This window comes from Chlorocebus sabaeus, chromosome 12, assembly GCF_047675955.1.
Source record: "Chlorocebus sabaeus isolate Y175 chromosome 12, mChlSab1.0.hap1, whole genome shotgun sequence".
In the NCBI taxonomy this organism is placed as follows: Eukaryota; Metazoa; Chordata; class Mammalia; order Primates; family Cercopithecidae; genus Chlorocebus; species Chlorocebus sabaeus.
In genome coordinates this window covers 109,232,283-109,250,842 of record NC_132915.1, presented here as the reverse complement: position 1 = coordinate 109,250,842, position 18,560 = coordinate 109,232,283, and the positions used below count along the sequence as shown (strand labels likewise).

The following is an 18,560-nucleotide window of genomic DNA, read 5'->3' as shown; positions in this document are numbered from 1 at the left end:
AGTAATGAAACTATTCCTAGTTCTTTACCTTTTTGTCCTATTCCAGAGGTTTCTCCTAATATTGAGGTGCTGGAGTGGCAACTATGTCGGGGAAGTAAAACCCGGATTTTATTAGAATACAATGGGATGCAAATAACTGATTGAAGTGTGCACAGTGATTTTCAAATAAAATTTAGTCACATACCTCTGAAATGGCACCGGGTAAATAAAAGTATTGCTGCTAACAATAATGAAACCTTGGTATGGTGTGAAGGAGGCCTAAGTACAGAGTCATCTTTGGAAGTTGTTAGCTGCAGGCGATGCCATTAGCACTTTTGTGGGGAATATGTCTCTTAATCTTTCTAACCCAACTAATTCCTTTCATATTCAGTTATATCGGAATACCTCTCGATATATTATTGCTTGTGTCCGTAAGCCCTACCTATTATTAGCAGGGAATTTGATATGGGATAATAATACGGGAATTGTTAATTATACAAATACGTGTACATTTTTGTCTTGCCTCAATCATTCTTGGTGGCACAACTTTGCTGGGGATATTTATATCCTCAGGGCTCGTAAGGAAATTTGGCTACCTGTTAATCTTACGTGACCGTGGGGGGCATCACCTCTTGAAACTTATATTTGGACTTCTCTTCAGCGAACCCTCCGTGCCCTTGGACTTATAATTGCCTCGGTGATGAGTCTTGTTGCCATTGCCTCCACTGCGGCTGTAGCAGGGCTCGCTCTTCATCAAAGCATACAAAATGCTGAATTTGTGCAGCAATGGCATGAACAATCTCACCGGTTACGGCTTCAACAATGAAACATTGATTCTCAACTTGCTGAAAGATTGGACAACATGGAGCAAGCGTTGACATGGCTTGGAGATCAGCTCACTGTACTCAGTACTCGGGTAACATTACAATGTGATTGGAATTCCACTCAATTTTGTGTAATGTCTGTGCCTTTTAACATCTCTCAAAATTGGACTGTAATCCGAAAATTATTAATTGGCCATAAAAATATTAGTTTGGACATTCAAGAGCTCACTCAGAACATTTCCGAAGCATTTCGACAACAATTACATGTGCTGTCTGGAACTGTAACCTTGCAGGAGCTGGGGCAGCGCCTTGCTGCCTTTAACCCATGGACTCAGATAAAAACATGGATTTCTACAATCTCTGGAAGTATATTGCTTTGGGCACTTGGTTTGTGTCTACTTCTTTTGGTGATTCGATGCTCCCTCTGTCGCCACCAAAAACAAAAGAAAACACAGGAACAAATATGGGCTACCTTTTTAGGATTGAGGCAAAACAAAATTAAAAGGGGGGAAATGCAGGGGCCTTTGAAAACAGTATGCTGAGAATAGATAGGGCTCAAGGACAGTATCTCCAACTGAACTTTTAATGAACTCCCGTAGGCGCCAAGAAGGCGGGTAGATAAGAAAGAATATAGAAACAAGGTACTGAGTAGAAGGTTACATGTGGGAAAAGAAAGTTTGTTTTGCATTGCATTCTTTCTGCTGACCTGAGGTTTATGGAGTATAAATAAAGTGAGGCGGAGGCTCTGAGCGCGGCCGCCATGTTCTCTGTGTGTCTTTGTCTTTGTGTGTGTTCTTTCATTCTCCACCACCCCCGGTGCGGCCCCCAACACAAGCCATAGGAGAGCATGGACTAATAGGACCATTTGTGTGCAAACCTCTCTAGTCAAGGACTACCAGCCAGAGGTGAAGAGAGTTTGGCTTGTGTCTTGCCTACCACTGGGCACACAAAAGCTTTCGGTAGTGCACCAGATGGCTGGTTTGGCCTGGCTCCCTGCAAAGAAGACATGGATCTCATCCCCACCAGCCCATCAGTCCTGGAACTCAGAATCCTACATGCAGTAAACATGAAGCTCCAACTCCATAGCTGACTTCACCTCCTTACTGTCCTTCTGCCATCTGGTGTTTCAGGTGCCTTCCAGATCTGGACTTCTTGGCTCCCCTACCTTTATCAAGTGAAGTCAGGATGTATCATTCTCAGAGTTCTCCTGCCAGTCCAAGGTGAAACTCACCAATACAGGCATATCCTTGTATGCCTTGGAATATTTAGAAAACAATGAGCTTGCTCCGGGGTGGTGTGAGCTCTAGGAGTAGAGTTACAGTCTCCCATGGAAACCTGAGAGGACTTAGAATAGTCCCAGAGGCCTAAGCCGTCCAATCTGTCCTAGAAACATCAAGAATGATATACTTGGTCTTCCTGAGGCTCCAAACTTTTTCTAAATAAACTCAGAGGTTACAGAACCATTTTTCTTTCAGGAACTGAAGTGGAGTTATTTGCCTTTTGCCAGCATCTCACTTTTTTTATTATCTAAGTTAGCTTTTGAGCCCAGAAGTAGATATTCCTTGTATTTGATTTACACAGGGAGCTTTCTAGAATGCCCATGCGTCTGGATACTTTCTGCATTCACTCAGGTATTCACAAAATGCTGCAGTTCTGCTGAAAATCTATGAGATGACCATTTGATCACCTGAGCAACTTTAGAATGTGTCTTCTATGGAAGCCCTGGAGCCTCCCTTCTGGTATTTCATCCATTGCTGGTACTGAGTACCCAGGGTGAAACCCTCCGTCAGACATTTTCAGCAATTCCAGTATGGAGATGGCACTTACGTGATGGGGCTTAAGAATCAGATGGTAGAAGACCAGCCAGCAGGTGAAGTCTCAGTAGGCTTGTGGGCTTAATGTTCGATGCACACCAGACTTCTGAGACTCAGGAAGCGGGTGTGGATCTGTCTGCCCAGTGCTTCTCATCTACAGCCTGGACCAGCCATTTCTTGGAGCGAACTACTGAAAGTTTTTGTATGACCTGTGTCAGGCAGGACTCTGGCCAGACCCTTTTCCATAGTCCATTTGTAATGTATTTCCACGTGGCACAGGCATCTCCACTTTTGCTCAAGCCCTCGTGTGGCTCAGAATTATTCTCCCTACTGCCACTCTTCTTTGCCATCACAGAAGACATTTCAAGAGGCAGCCCCAAGCCTCTCCCTGTAATCAATAACATGAGGGCTCATATGGGAACAATGTCACAGGCTTACAGGAATATGCTCTTAAATACCTGCTTTTTTATTATTCTCTTCATTAAAATGACATTTATATCACACCATTATGATTGCTATTAATGTTATTATTATGTGGGTACAGTTCTTTATCATGGATATATTTGTGGTAGTTATTATGCAATGTTGAATAATTCTTTTTTTATGTTCTGAAGACGGTTGAATTTGCTGAAGATGATTAAAAGACAACCTTAAAACACACATACCACAGCAATTCCAAGACTCCTACTGTATCACCTGGTGTCCTGTAGAATGGGCTTCCTGAGTTATTCTTTTATTTTTGGGGCAAGTACCTATTCATATTAGCATAGGAGATGGATGAAGTGCACCCTGGTCTTGCCATGGGCTCAGAAAGAATTCATACAGATGCTTTATGTGCTAGCAACTCTATGTGTAGGCCTGTGAGTCCTAGAATGCGCTTTCTTTCACCAACTAGTCCACCTAAAAGTTTCCTAAGTCAAATTCCCCCTCCATGCTTGGATAGGTCATGAATGGCTTTCTGTTACCCACCTAAGATGAAGGGATACTGCTAAATCAGGTTTGTGGCCAAGAAACTTTTACCTGGAGTGGCAGGAGAGGGACTACCTGTTCACCAGAGTGTCTGAAACATTTTCTTTTTCTTCTTCTTTTTTTTTTTTTTTTTGTGATAGAGTCTCGCACTGTCGCCCAGGCTGGAGTCCAGTGGCACAATCTTGGCTCACTGCAACCTCCGACTCCCAGGTTCAAGCGATTCTCCTGCCTCAGCCTCCTGAGTAGCTGGGTTACAGGTGCATGCTACCACGCCCCCCTAATTTTTGTATTCTTAGTAGAGATGTTTCTGGCTGGTCTAAAACTCCTGACCTCGAGATCTGCCTGCCTCAGCCTCCCAAAGTGCTGGTATTACAGGCATGAGCCACCGCGCCCAGCCTCTGCAACATTTTCTAAGTCAGAACAGTAGTTTTTTGAATGACCTTTTCAGTCAAAGAACTCATGAAAAAGTCCTCCAAGAACTTGTGACCTTCTGGAAATTGTCAAAATCTCTACAGGTGTCCAGAGTCATCCAGAGCTGTATTGCAAACCATTGACTGGATTCCACCATTATTAAAGCAAATGCGAAATATGCCATGCCCACCAAAAAGAATCCAGAAACCATGGTATTTAGCTCTTTCCATCTTTCTTGCCTCCTGCAGGTGGGTGAGTACTGAGTATGATGCCCTCCTACAGCCTCTGGAGGACATGCCAGTGCCTAGAGATACCAGTAGAGAGGGGCCATGAAAGAGCAGATGACAGTCAGGTGGCTGGGAATTACATTGTCCTGGGGTTTATTGCTTGTCATGAACTCTGCCACTGGGTAACATGTACTGGTCTGGACACGTAACTTCTCTGGATCCCTGTCCCATCAGCCAGCTATCTTATCTCCTGAAAGCTGGTAGGTGTTGGTCAGCATGGTGTTACAGGGCCAGGGTTATATTAACATTCCCTCTTAGGCTGAAACACCAGAAGTTAACACAGGAGTCCCCAGGTGTGCACTTGCCAACCTCCAGATTGTTTTTCTTCTCGTTCTAGATGTTCATCCTTGCTTTCTAGGACTTGAAATAACCCTACACCACCAAATATTTATGCCTATTATCCACTTAGGAAAAACTTGTATGTCCCAAGTCCATAGGGTTAGTATTATTATCAGTATTATAACCATTGGTACTAGTATCATGATGATCATCATTCCTGTTAATATTCATCAATATTTTTATTACTACCATTGTTAATATGAATTTTTCACTATTGTACAGCAAGGAATATAGTTTATCCATTCACAAATGGTGTTCAGTTACTAAAGATGACTACAAGGCATGTTCTGCAGACATATACACACACAGCTGTCCTGGAGACCCAGCTTTGCCACCAATTGCTCTTTCATAAGATGAGCTCCCCCAATACCCATCAGTTTTTCAGGACTTGACCTGAGCTGCTTGGGCTAGACCTGGAAAAGTTTCCTATTCTCAGCTGCACCCTGAAAAATTTTAAAGACTCTTCAGAGGCCCAGTAATAGCTTTTGGCCACTTCCAAGACCAGGGAGGGTTTCTTGGCCATTCAGAGCCATTCAGATATTCTAAGTAAACTTAAGGAACCAGAAACCCCACTTGCAGTCATGAAATACCAGTGAATGGCCTCTGTGAGTCTCTTCAAGTTTTTCAAAGATAACTGCCTGGAAAGGCTGGCCAGGAAGTCACCCAAGCCCATCCCTCTGCAGGATGTTCTATGTCAGCCAGGGACCCAGTGAATTGCCATTGAACAGAAGGGAGGAACAGAGACAGCATGCCTGAGCTTCTGGAAACATTCTAAGTGCCCTTGTTGGCCCAGAAAAGACTGGTGCTGCCATACGAGGCACAGATATGGCAATTTAGCCACTCTAGGAACCACACAAGGTTTAAAGGCTCCCAGGAAGTCCAGGAAGGGCAAACATGGCCTTTTAGAGCCATCAGATTTTATTCTAAGTCTACGTGGGAGACAGTGCACTGACTTCATAAAAACATCAGTGGAGGTGCTATCACTTGCCGCAGTGTCCGGTCTTTTCCACCTCATCTCAGAGCCAGGCAGCCACCATTTCCCAAAGCTGCTGTGCAATGAAAGGGGAATATTCTAGGTGCTCTCCTGTGCCCACGAAATTCTGTGGTTGCACTAAAGGCAGGGGTTGTCCTCCGGAATGCTCTTCAGGAATCTGACAACATGAGTCAAGATTAGAGAAGTTCAATTCAACGTCATACAAAACCCATCACAAAAAAAAAAAAAAAAAAATGCATAGTGAGACAAAATGATGAACCCACCTGCTAATAATCATGAATGACAATAACAACAATGATGATCTTAGTGATAATGCCACCAACACTGTTAATGGCAATAACAATAAACCTGAGGTAATGGGTGTTAGGGTCCCGATTCACCGATGTGAAGGATGGCGCCAATTTCTGGCCTTACAGAAATAAAGGAAAAGTAAACACCTGAAGGAGGAGGAGGTGAACCTGGAGATCCCGCCGGCCTCTGGGCGCTCCTTGGTGGAAGGAAAGGGACTTGGTCCTGAGCCTGCCCAGGATCCACCCGCACCAGAACCCGGGAGTCCCAGTCCCTGGATGGGCTCAGTCCCATTCAGGCCAGACGCCCCGGAGCCCCGGAGCCCGGGTCCTCCAGCCCTCGCTACCGCCGCTCCTCGCGGAGCCCAGGCCCCCGCGCCACCTCAGCCTCAGTGCGGCTATACGAGGGCAGCGCCAAGGATGCTCCGGGCCCAGCGGGGGCATCCGGCCCCAACGGGATACTGACGCCCTGAGGGCGCGGAACAGCGCGGCCTGTGCGGGGCCCGCCATCTTGGGCCTTGCAAAAAGAGCGGCCTCTTAAACGCCCGCACCCGGAACCTCCCCGGAGGCCCCAGCCCCAAAGCCAGGGCGGCGGCGCCTCCTTCACCCTAGGTAAAGAAAACTCAGGTCCTACCTGGACATCCGGCTCGCCGCGGGAAGCAGACCGCGCATGCGCCCTGCATGGCCGGAACGATGGATTTCATTGCCCTTTGCCGGCCATGAGGTGGCAGCACAGGACGTTTGGCCTTTACTGCTTAGCGGTGGACCTGAGTCTGAATCACTGAAATTCAGGTACGGATTATTCAGTACCTTTCTTTTGGAAGATCAAATGGAAATTGAGTACGATATCTTGTGCTTTAATTAAAGAAGATGGGAATAAAGAAACAAATTCGAAAGTTAGTGTACAAAAGTCGATTGATTCCCTCTATGTGAAGGGAAGAAGAGCTTGAATAAGAGAAGCATTCTGTGTTACGCTTTCATGCTGGAGATCTGCCACCATGCACTTGTCAAATCCCGTAGAATTTCACAGCACAAATAGTACATCTTCATGTGGCTCAGGACTACATATAATGTCTGCCACAGTTTGAGGGTAAATTACATATTTAATTAAATAGATTAAACAATAAATAATGTTATGAGCTCTACCTGGACACAATCCTTGCCTCTCCAACCAGTTTGCCAAGGGCTCGAATTTCTTGCTCATTATCCTCACACTTGACATAAACCCTGGCTGCTGAGTAAAATCAATCACTTGTGGAGATTTTTTAATATAATGATGTGTCAATTTCAACCATGGATAAGGCCATTTAGCCTTAGTAAGGCCTATCGTATTAAGATTGTGCCTGTTTTGCAAAATTTCAAGTCGTCATGCCACTTACTATTCAGGAAACGTTTTCTCTTGAGTTTTAGGTTCAATACTGAGGCTCCTTGATGGACAATACATTTTCCAATTCTGAGGACAAGGCAGAGGAGGCCCCATCTGTGAGAACTTTCATTTTGCTTCTGGAAAAGTACATTGAATCAAATATAGGAAAGGCTTGCATGGTGGCTAACAGGTTCGGCTGTTTTATCATGCTGGTGTTTTACCTTCTGGATAGAAGTAAAAGGAACACAGCTGTGTCTGTCTCTGTGTAATAACTCAGGACTTACCTGAGTAAACTCTGGGGTGTCATGAGATGAACTGCTACCTCCACTTAGAGAGGCTTCAGGGACAAAATTTCAAGAGATTTCTGAGGAATAGAAGAGCAGGGCTGCCTTATTCTCTGATCCCAGGTAACTACTCAGAGACAGAGGCAAAGGCTGGGGACACCCAAATGCATATACTAGGTGTCTTTGATCCAGCCTCCGTTTCCTTGCTAAATCCATGCAATGACACACTGAGAAATCTGGCAAGTGGGGCTGAAGATCCCTGATGTGTCAGTTCCAGGGTTGGATGGAAACAAGTGGTTTTAGTGGACATGGAAGTAAAGGGAGGTGAGCTGTGAGGAAAGAGCCGTTGAAGACTGGGGAGACTCAGAAGTTGGGGTAGAATCTCGACTCATAAGCTGAGGAGTGTAGATGCAAATGGATTTGTTAGGGCTGCATAAATGAAAGAAGGACTTTACCAACACACTAAGTTTTTCCAACAACCGATTGTATTCTTTCAATATTTGTAAGTATTGATCTTTTGGAAATGTTTAATGAGATTTCATATATAATTCTGCATTCAATTTATGCCCAGGTCACTTTGCTATTATACGTTTATGTGCTGCATTTTTATGAATAGACATTTTCTCAAATTTCTGAATTATTTTGCTAAACTATATGTTAAGAGTTTTTCCTAGAGGTCCACCTTCTTGACTCACTTTTCTGACGAGAAATCTATCAGTTTTCTCCATAGTGATTTTCAATTTTAATAGCTCCTCAATGTGAGAAACTTAATGTTAACTAAGAAATGAATTACCACTAAAGAATCTTCTCCTTTCAAGATGCTAACCGTGTTTTGTCCAGTGTGAAATCTCACATGTGCCACAAGCGTTACTCAGTGAAGAAAGGATTTCTCATGATTTTTCAAGGCATAACTTCTCCAGTAAGAAGTGTTTGGTATTCCAAGAGAATTCATTGCCCTTGGAAAGATTTTCCCTTCTTATTTAGCTTATAAAGGATTTCCTCTCTTATTTTCCTTTTCAGCAGCATTTTATCACTGTGTTTTCTTGTGAACATCAAGCCTGGTGCTTGGCTGAATGTTTATTCACAGAAAATACAAATAAAGGGTTCATCCAAGTAAAGTTTTCTTACGTTATTTGACAACAAATTGCACATAAAAACATTTTCACACTGAACGAAGAGCTAGAGATTCTCTACCTGAAAGTCCCACAAGTTTTAAGTTATTAAAACTGTTGCTGAAGACTTTTAGTTTATTATGTTGACAGTTTCAGCTCTCTCGTGTCATTTATGATCATATCACTAACAAGCCTTTGGTACATATATGTCGTACAATTTCTCTTCCATATGAATTTATTGATGAGGACTGAAGAATAAAGGTAACTGAAGTAACGTCCATGTTGATTATAGTAATTCTTCAAAATGTGAGTCCTTTGGCATGTTTAGATGTTACAACTACAGCTGAAGTCTCTTCCATATTCCTTACATTCGTCATTCCTAACACCATGTCATCTAAAGTCAGAATATGTTCTGAAGACATTTATCATCTTCTCTCCAGGGTGAATTTTCTGATGTTATTTAAGATCAGTACACTGACTGAAGGCTTTCCCACATAAATGGCATTCATATGGCTTTTCTCCAGTGCGTGTTCTCTCATATCATCTAAGGTCAGAAGATAGACTGAAGGCATTCCCACATAGAAGACAAGCATGTGATTTCTCTTCAGTGTGAATTCTTGTGTGTCCTCTAAAGCCAGAGGTTTGATTAAAGACCTTCCCACTTTCATCACATTCATAACGCTTTTATCCAAGATGAGTTCTCTCATGTCTTCGAAGGTTAAAGGATTGAATAAAGCCTTTCCCACACTGATGACACTTATACGGTCTCTCTCCCCTGTGAGTTTTCTCATGTCTTCTAAGGTGAGAACACTGAGTGAAGGATTTTCCACATAGATGACATGCATATGGCCTCTCTCCAGTGTGAGTCATGTGCCATCTAAGGTGAAAGTAATTAGTATAGGCCTTTTCACATATATTACATTGATATGATTTACCTTTAGTATGAATTTGTTTATGTGGTTTAGGGAATAACTGATTACTAAGGGATTTTCCACACTGTTTGCTGATGTAGGGTTTCTTTCCACTCTGAGTTAACAAACGCTGAGTCATTGTGGAACTGTGAGTGCAATCTTCTCCCAAATCATTACATTCAAAGGGATCCTCCAGAATGAGAGAGTTCTCCTTTAGGGACAAAGATTAAAAGCTCTTATTGATTTACCGACATACATCTATACATTCATTTCACCACCTTTGAATTCTAGACCAACTATTCAGTGGTAGAGTCCAGTTGAAATCTTTCCAATGTTACTTGTGTGAAAGGAAATTAAATGTTGGCACCCCAAACTCATTGAACCAAAGGGAAAAATCGAGCTGGGAACAGGGTCACACAAACCTGCCTCCTCCTTCTGGTTCCTAAATAATATGGCTACAAGATGAAAAGCTACATGCCTCCCCCGTATTTTGCCCACAAGGAAATTCCTCATGAGCTGTTAAAGTTACACCATGGTAATGCCAACTCATAGCTTGTCTTTACAGGCGCAGTCATCCCCAGTTCACCAGACACAAATGCATATCCGATTATTTCCCTGCCCCATTTTGCCTATGTTGTCTTATATAAAATGCAGCTCTCCTGCATTATTCCTCTGCCTCATTTGTTTATGTCATCTTATGTAAAAAAATCCAGATTCACTGAGCCAGAAAAATGCATGAATGACTATTTTTTTCTACGCACCTTTTACATGAAAATTGTGTACTTCTCAATATCCCACCCTTTCCCCCTTTAAATTTAGAGAAAATCATCTTTGGAGAAAGGTATACACCTGTCCCCCAGGTACATGTCCTTAACTCTGGCAAATAAATCTCCTAAAATGATTGAGACTTGTCTCGTCATTTTTCTCGATTGACACTTGCGTACACATTATCTCCTGCAGACACAGATATTTTCTCTTTTGTAAGATCCCAACTGCAGAGTTATTCCATTGATTGTGATGATATCAATATCTTTCAAAGTCTGAACATGAGCAATGTATATGCACTTGTTCTATTTTACAGATCTCATGTTATGGTTTAGAACACAGGTCACTTTTTTCACTGGATTCAAACTATCAAATTTTTTTTTGCTTAGAAAGCACTTAATGCCAGCCTAATTACACTCAGGTGACTGTGCGTCATTACTAACTTAACCCATTACCAGGTCTTTAACTTAGATGGCTGGTGTACACAGCTATAAAACTCACCATTGTCATACCGGTGGACGCGTCTTTTCTGATAGGATGCATGAATATCGTGTGCTTTTTCTTAAGGGCACTTTCCTTGTCTGAAATAATTGAAAAATAAATTGTTACCTTGGTATTATGGTAATAAAATTGTTTGAAAAACCCCAAGGCCCTTTTACTTTTTTTCAAAACTTGACACTTAGATGTGGCAAATGTGTCAAATGAAGAAAATACTTCAATAGAAGAAACAGATTGTACAGCGTCAGCAATAAAAAAGTGCTTTAAAATTAAAATAAGAAAAGAGATAAAATGGAGATGAGATATCAGGCAGGTAAATAGAGGGTTAGTCTTCACAGGGGTATCGGGAAAAGAGTCAGCATGTGACAGTTTAACCCCAACAGGTACACGAATTATCCTTTTCCCGAAAGTAAAAGAAAAGGCAAGAGGACACAAGAGTAGCATCTGACATATGAACAAAATGATAATAACATCTAAGGAATTCTGCTCCAGTAGCTTAACCTACATTTTAGAAATTACCACTCATTTAATAAAACCGCTAATTAATATTTGACTGATATTATTCATTGACATTTCTTCCTTCCCGCCAGAGCTCTTTTCCTTGCTCCAGCTGCAAAGTTATATAGGATTTGCTTATCTGTACCCTGTTAGTGGAAACAGTACATGTGTTTTGAGTTCACTGTCAATAAATGTGCATTATCACCAACTGTAAGGCAGGCTACCGAGGAAGAATAAAAACAGTGAAGGTCAGCTCAGGCCACAAGACCTAGAACACAGAAAACTCCCCAGGATTTTTCTGACCCAACGTGAGACTAGAAAATAAATCCAAACAAAAGGTCCATCAGGAAAAGGAAATTCAAAACAGTCAGGACCTACGAATGCTGAGTCCATGCCTCAGTTCCAAGACACAATGCGTAATACACAGTCTTTTCAGAAAGAGATTAAGTAAACCTCTGCACAGTATGTTTATTATTATTCTCATGCAGAACAAAAAAAAAAAAACCATTCGATTTACAAAAATAATTGGTGTTCTATACAGAAAAGACATTGCTATTGTTTTCACTAATTGGTCTCAGCCTAAGCATAGCGACTGAAGCAGAAGAGTTATTTAGAAAATATTTAATTTAATACATTGAAAATATTCATTAAGTTCCCAGGTCTGTTCTGAGTATTAGAGACTGAGTACCAAGGAAACCATGAAATCCCTGTCAAGATTACATTCTAATTGCGTGACACACTAAATAAAACAAAATAAAATAAAAAAGATATTTCTTTAGACAGATTTAGAGAGCTCAAACTTTTTTCAGATAAGATCTGTGAGAGAATCAGAGAAGAGATTAGAGTGAGATATGGGGAAGCTGTTCCAACACTTATCGAATGAATGAGTCAGTGTATGTCTACATACGTATGTGAATGTAGAGGGACTCACCAAGGGACACCAGGTGACACACGTTTTCCAGCATTACATCTCTGTACAGCTTTCTCTTGGATGTGTCCATCATGGCCCACTCTTCCTGGGTGAAGTCAATAGCTACATCTTTGAAAGTCACTTTGTTCTAAAACATCACAGACATTTTAGTTTAGAAAGAGAATCCCTTTTAATGTCCAGAGAAGGAAGGCTGACATGACATAGGTTGGAGCTGGGTATGCAGAACACTCAGTGTTTTAGGTTCCAGCCAGTTCATTCTCAATACTAAGCTGGTATCTGCCTTTCAGATTCACTCACAGAGACATACCCACTCTTAATCCATTAAACTTTCCTATGAAGAAATATCGCATGAGATGTGGCATAATATAGCCCAGATATTTTTCAGTAATGTGTTAATCACCTGTACATAACTGATTATAAAATTTTCGCTTGAACCTTCATAAACAAAACAGATTTACCATGAATTTCAAGTAAATTACAGATTTGTCACAAGGCAAATAACCATGATTTACTACTTTATAAACATGACCGTGATTAAATGAATTATTTCTCTAGATAAACCACAGGTTTCTCACCAATCAAATGGTTAAAAGACCTATTGTGTGTTTTGAATAATCTAAAGAAGTAATAGAAAACATGTTTCCTATCTAGCAAATATTTATTAAATACAGGTCATTGGTCCCTTATTCATTAAAAAGTTAGAAAGTCATGAACCAGACTCCAGCATTCTTCAGAATTGAACAAGTTTTACACAGAATATAGGATTCAATTCATACATATAGTCACTCTAATGTTATGTAATTCAGGCGTTCATGACAAGGCTTAAAGACAGTCCAGCCGCACAAGACAAGCCCGCTGAGGCTGCTATACTGAGGAAGTCTTAGTCTGATGATTCCTGTCATATGAAGCCTCCTGTTCTCAACTTTCTCTGGGCAACCCAAACATCAGTTATCACTGTCTCTCTTTTAACTTTACCTTGTCACTTGGCTTGTTCAAGGATAAAAAGGCCTCTTTACTGTTTTGTTTTTTTCTAACCAGCCCTTATAGAGCATTTCCACAGAACCCTAAATTGTACTATATCTACAATATTTCTTCTCCTGAGTGTGCAACCATAATTAAGTAATTGTATTTCTTATATGTTACTTTCAGTTACCAGAAGGCAAAAAGGTTAATTATCAAAAGGCAAAATGAATGGGGATAAGAATAATAATGACTTCTTTAGTTGTCCTTTTGCAAAGTTTTTAAAAGCATAAATATATTTGATCAAACTCTCCTTTTTCCTCAACACTGTGCAGCTCTTGCCCAAGGCCTATCACACGGGATTTATTGAACTCAGCTGCTAGAACATCAGCCTCATTATTGGTCTGTGATCTTCTGCTCTTCACGCATCTCTATTGCCTGCATTCATCACAAGCCTAAGACTATTTCAGCCAATGGTACAGTTAATGGGTCAATTATTTCCCTATGAGGTTGAAGGGGAGGCCTGCCCCTCCACACCTGTGGGTGTTTCTCGTTAGGTGGAATGAGAGACTTGAGAAAAGAAATGAGACATAGAGACAAAGTATAGAGAAAGAGAAAGGGGGCACTGGGGAAAGGTTCTCAGCTTACAGAGGACCCAGGCTGGCACCGGTCTCTGAGTTCCCTTAGTATTTATTGATAATTATCTTTACCATCTTAAAGATAAGGGAGTGGCAGGACAATAGGATCATTGTAGGGAGGAAATCGGCAGTAAGACATATGAACGAAAACCTCTGTGACATGAATAAGTTTAAAGGAAAATGCTGTGCTTGAGATGCATATGCAAACATCTCTGTAAACCTTTTAGCAGCATTGTTTCAGCCTATCACATGGGGAGAAACTTTGGACAATACCTAGCTTTCCTAGGCAGAAGTCCCTGTGACCTTTGGCCGTGTAGGTGTCCCTGGGTAGTTGAAATTAAGAGAATGGTGATGACTTTTAACCAGCAAGCTGCCTTCAGGCACTTGTTTAACAAAGACACATCCTGCACAGCCCAAAATCCATTAAACCTTGAGTCACCTCAGCACATGTCTCTTGCAAGGATAAGGTTGGGGGTAGGGTCACAGATTAACAGGATCTCAAATACAGAACAAAATGGAGTCTCTTATGTCTACTTCTTTCTATATAGACACAGTAACAGGCTGATCTCTCTTTCTTTTCCCCACACTTGGGAGGGCCCAGATACCCTCTTCTCTTGGAAGACCAAGCCCAGAGCCTTGGTGGTCTTTGAACCCAAATAGACTTTGTGGTCTAGGGAATCAGAACCCCACTCACCAGGGGAAGAAATTGGGGATCTTGGTCCTGAGTTTGTGGGGCAGACTTTTGCCATTTTCCTCCCCCTTTCCCTGCCATGCCCTATTTGAAAAGAAGTCACTTCCATTTCAATAAGCCAAGATCGAGCCACTGCACTCCAACCTGGGCAACAGAGTGAGACTCTGTCTCAAGAAAAAAACAAACAAAAAACAAAAAACAAAAAACAGATCACTTCAAAGCCTCCCTGTTCAAACAGTTGATACTTCAACAACAGCATTTAAACCGTGTGGGTCACTTACTTACACATGGATTTTCTTTCACTTCTGTCACCCCTTAGACAGCAAGACCAACCCCTCCTCCTCTCCTCCCACCTCCTCCTCCTCAGCCTACTCAATGCAAGAATGAGGAGAAGAACCTCTATGATGAGCCACTTTATGAATAGTAAACACATTTTCCTTATGATGGCTTTATTTCCTCTAGCTTACTTTACTGTAAGAATACACTATACAATACATATAACACACAAAATGTGCGTTAACCGACTCTCTGCGTGATCACTGAGGCTTCCACACAAGAATAGGCTATTAGTAAATTCCTTTTGGCCTAGTCAAAAGCTATTTTCCGAATTTCAACTGTATGGTGGGTTGGTACCCCTAAGCTCTGCATCGTTCACGGGTCAATTGTGTTGCTTAAGAGGTGGTCATTGGAACACTCCTTAGGGGCTATTTTTTTTTTTATTTTGATACGGCGTCTCGCTCTGTTGCCCAGGCTGGAGTGCAGTGGCCGGATCTCAGCTCACTGCAAGCTCCGCCTCCCGGGTTTACGCCAATCTCCTGCCTCAGCCTCCAGAGTAACTGGGACTACAGGTGCCCGGTACCTTGCCCGGCTAGGTTTTTGCATTTTTTTTAGTAGAGACGGGGTTTTATCGTGTTAGCCAGGATGGTCTCGATCTCCTGACCTCGTGATCCGCCCGTCTAGGCCTCCCAAAGTGCTGGGATTACAGACTTGAGCCACCGCGCACGGCCCAAGGGGCTATTTTTTGTTTAAAAAAGCGTTTGCCACAATGGGCCACTCATTTAAGGCCCTACGATTCCCCCACTTCTGAGCTCCTGCTGCCATAGACCAAGTGCTGGTCATTTTTGTTGCTCAACATACTTGTCACTTCCATCCATCACAGGACCCACTCTGACCTTCCAGGAGCTGCTCCTTCCACTGCCTGTGATCCTGAGGGTCAGCATGTCCAGCCAGGCCAAGTAGCAAGATCAGTCCTCTCCTCTGCCCCAGTTCATGGATGGGTACAGGATGCGGGTGGTGGGGGTAGTCCACACGGTTCCTGCTAATACCACTGGATCATCAGGTGGGGAGAGTCAGCTTGCATAGTGAAACCAAAGAGAGCTGCGAGATGGAGAGTGAGAGTGAGAAACCAAGAGAATGAGACACACACACACGCAGAGAGAGAGAGAGAGAGACAGAAAGTAAAAGAAAGAAAGAAAGAAAGAAAGAAAGAAAGAAAGAAAGAGAGAGAGAGAGAGAGAGAGAGAGAGAGAGAGAGAAAGAAAGAAAGAAAGAAAGAAAGAAAGAGAAAGTGAGAAAGAGAAAGTAAGAAAGAGAAAGAAAGAAGGAGAGTGAGAGAGACAGAGAGAGAGAAAGACAGAGAAAGTCAGAGAAGCAGAGACACAGAGAGACATAGAAAGATGGAGAAAGAGATGAGGGGAAGAGAGAGACAGAGACACACATGGAATCTTAAAAAGAGACAGAGAGAGACAGAGCAACCAGGAGAGAGGCACAGAGAGGGAGAAACAGAGACAGACAAAGTGAGAGGCAGAGAGAGATGGAAAGAGAGATGGGGAGAGGGATGGAAAGAGAGATGGGGAGAGAGATGGAAAGAGAAATGGGGAGAAGGACAGAAAGAGAGAAGCAAAAGCACAACATTCCTTGAATTGCTTCTCAGTGAAGTCACCATTCTATTTCTGTACTTCCAGTTGCCACCAAGAATCTTTCTAAGTCACCTGTCCTCCTTCCTTCCCCATCTTCCTCACGCACTCTTACTAAAGCCTCCTGAAATCTGCCTTCCCAATGACAACTCCTCCTTGAAATGTCACCACTGACTTCCAAACAACCAGCAAATAAAAAAGGTTTTTAAAGCAATTACTTCCACCAGTTTCTCAGTTTAACTAATGTTATGGTGCTGTTTCTTAATACCTGTCTCAAAAATCTTTCTCTTTGTTTTTTATTTCTTTGCATGAATTCACATGAAAATAGAGCACAACATATTATAGTGAATATAGACTATAAATGATGTTTTGTGCATACCTTATCATTAGTGATAAACACTGTATAAGTAATTTATGTTCGCCATTTCTTTCTTATTATGGTTTGAAAGTGTCCCCCAAATTTCAAGTGTTGGAAACTGAATCCCCCATGCAGTAGTGCTGAGGGGAGAGATCTTTAAGGGGTGATCGGGTCATGAGGGTTTCGCCCTCATGTGTGGACTAATGTTGTTATTGGGGGAGTGGGTTCCTTTGAAAATAGATTTAGAAACTTAAAAACCTTTAAACTTAGAAGCTTAGAAACTTAGAGACTTAGAAATTTATAGACTTAGAAGCTTAGAAACTTAGAGACTTAGAAACTTAGAAGCTTAGAAAAGCCACACCAGGTGGTTATCTAAAAGCACCCACCCAACGACCAGGTGGCCATCTAAAGCACCCGCCTGATGTCCGTGTGGCTATCTAAAACACCCACCCATATTCCTGGAACTCAAACAGAAGAACAAGTCCGGGAAATACCCCGCGCGGGTTCAAACCAGGTTCAAACCAACCAATTAAAGTAAGACATCTCGCTCAGGCCATAACCTGCTCCAATCATCTTGCGCCTCAAGCTTTGTAAAATTTTGTGGTTTTTTCCTTTATAAACTGTCTGTAACAAGCATTCGGGGTCCTGTGGCCAACTTTGGACATAGGACCCTAGCGCGCTAGCAATAAATCTCTCCGCTGTGACTTCCGTGTCGAGTGGTCTCTCGCGGCGACCCCAGCCCAGGAAGGAATCTGAAAACTGGGTTCCTACATTTGGTGCGTTGGCCGGGAAAGGGGGTCGCCCGAGGACCCTCGACCCCTCCGGTGGAGACTCAACTGGCCCGGGCCACCGACTGACGAACGAACGGACTCTGTCAGGTACATTCGTTTCACTCTGTGCTCTGTTTGTCTTGCCGGCTAGCTCTGAGGAGTACTCCGTCTGAATAATCAAGTGGGAAAGGGGGACAGACGTGTCCGGCACCTTCCCCCTTGTGCCCCGGGGGACGCCCTGGCGGTTTTCGGAAGGAAAGCTGACGTCTCTGTCGGCAGGTTGCGCCTGCCGTCTGAATCTTTTGTAATCTTGTGGCGCCACTCTCTGGCCGCGCGGCTCCTCTGTGTTTGTTTGGTCACTGTGTTTATTGTTGTCATTTCGTCCTTGTGTGTGCGTGACTTTCTGGACGAAACTATGGGACAGACACTAACAACTCCTTTAGCCTTGACTTTGACCCACTTCCCTGACGTCCGGGCGCGAGCCCGCGATCTCTCCGTGGAAGTCCGTAAAGGACGATGGAAAACTTTCTGTTCGTCTGAATGGCCAAACCTCCAGGTTGGGTGGCCCCAAGACGGAACATTTGACCTCTCCATTATCTTACAGGTTAAAGCAAAAGTGATGAATCCTGGGCCACAAGGACACCAGGACCAAGTGGCCTACATAATCACCTGGGAAGATTTGGTCCAAAACCCTCCTTCCTGGGTGAAACCCTTCTTTCATTCCCCCTCCCCGTCCCAATCTACCCTCCTTGCCGTGGAAGCCCCAAAGAATCAGACTTCGGATCCCCCTAAGCCAGTCCTCCCTGATGGAACTCAGCAAGACCTCCTCCTTTTCGACCCTCCGCCTCCTCCTCCTCCTCCTCACGACCCCCTCCTGAGGCCTCCACCTTACGCTTCACCCTCGTCCCCTACCCTATCCCCATTCCCTCCCACTACTCCTTCGGCCCCTACTCTTTCT

General features: G+C 42.9%; 1 pseudogene; it reads right to left on the bottom strand.

Moving 5' to 3' along the window:
- Positions 1–9,206: 9,206 nt before the first annotated feature.
- Positions 9,207–14,639, bottom strand: LOC119623453 (zinc finger protein 705D-like; annotated as a pseudogene).
- Between the last annotated feature and the right edge of the window lie 3,921 nt (positions 14,640–18,560).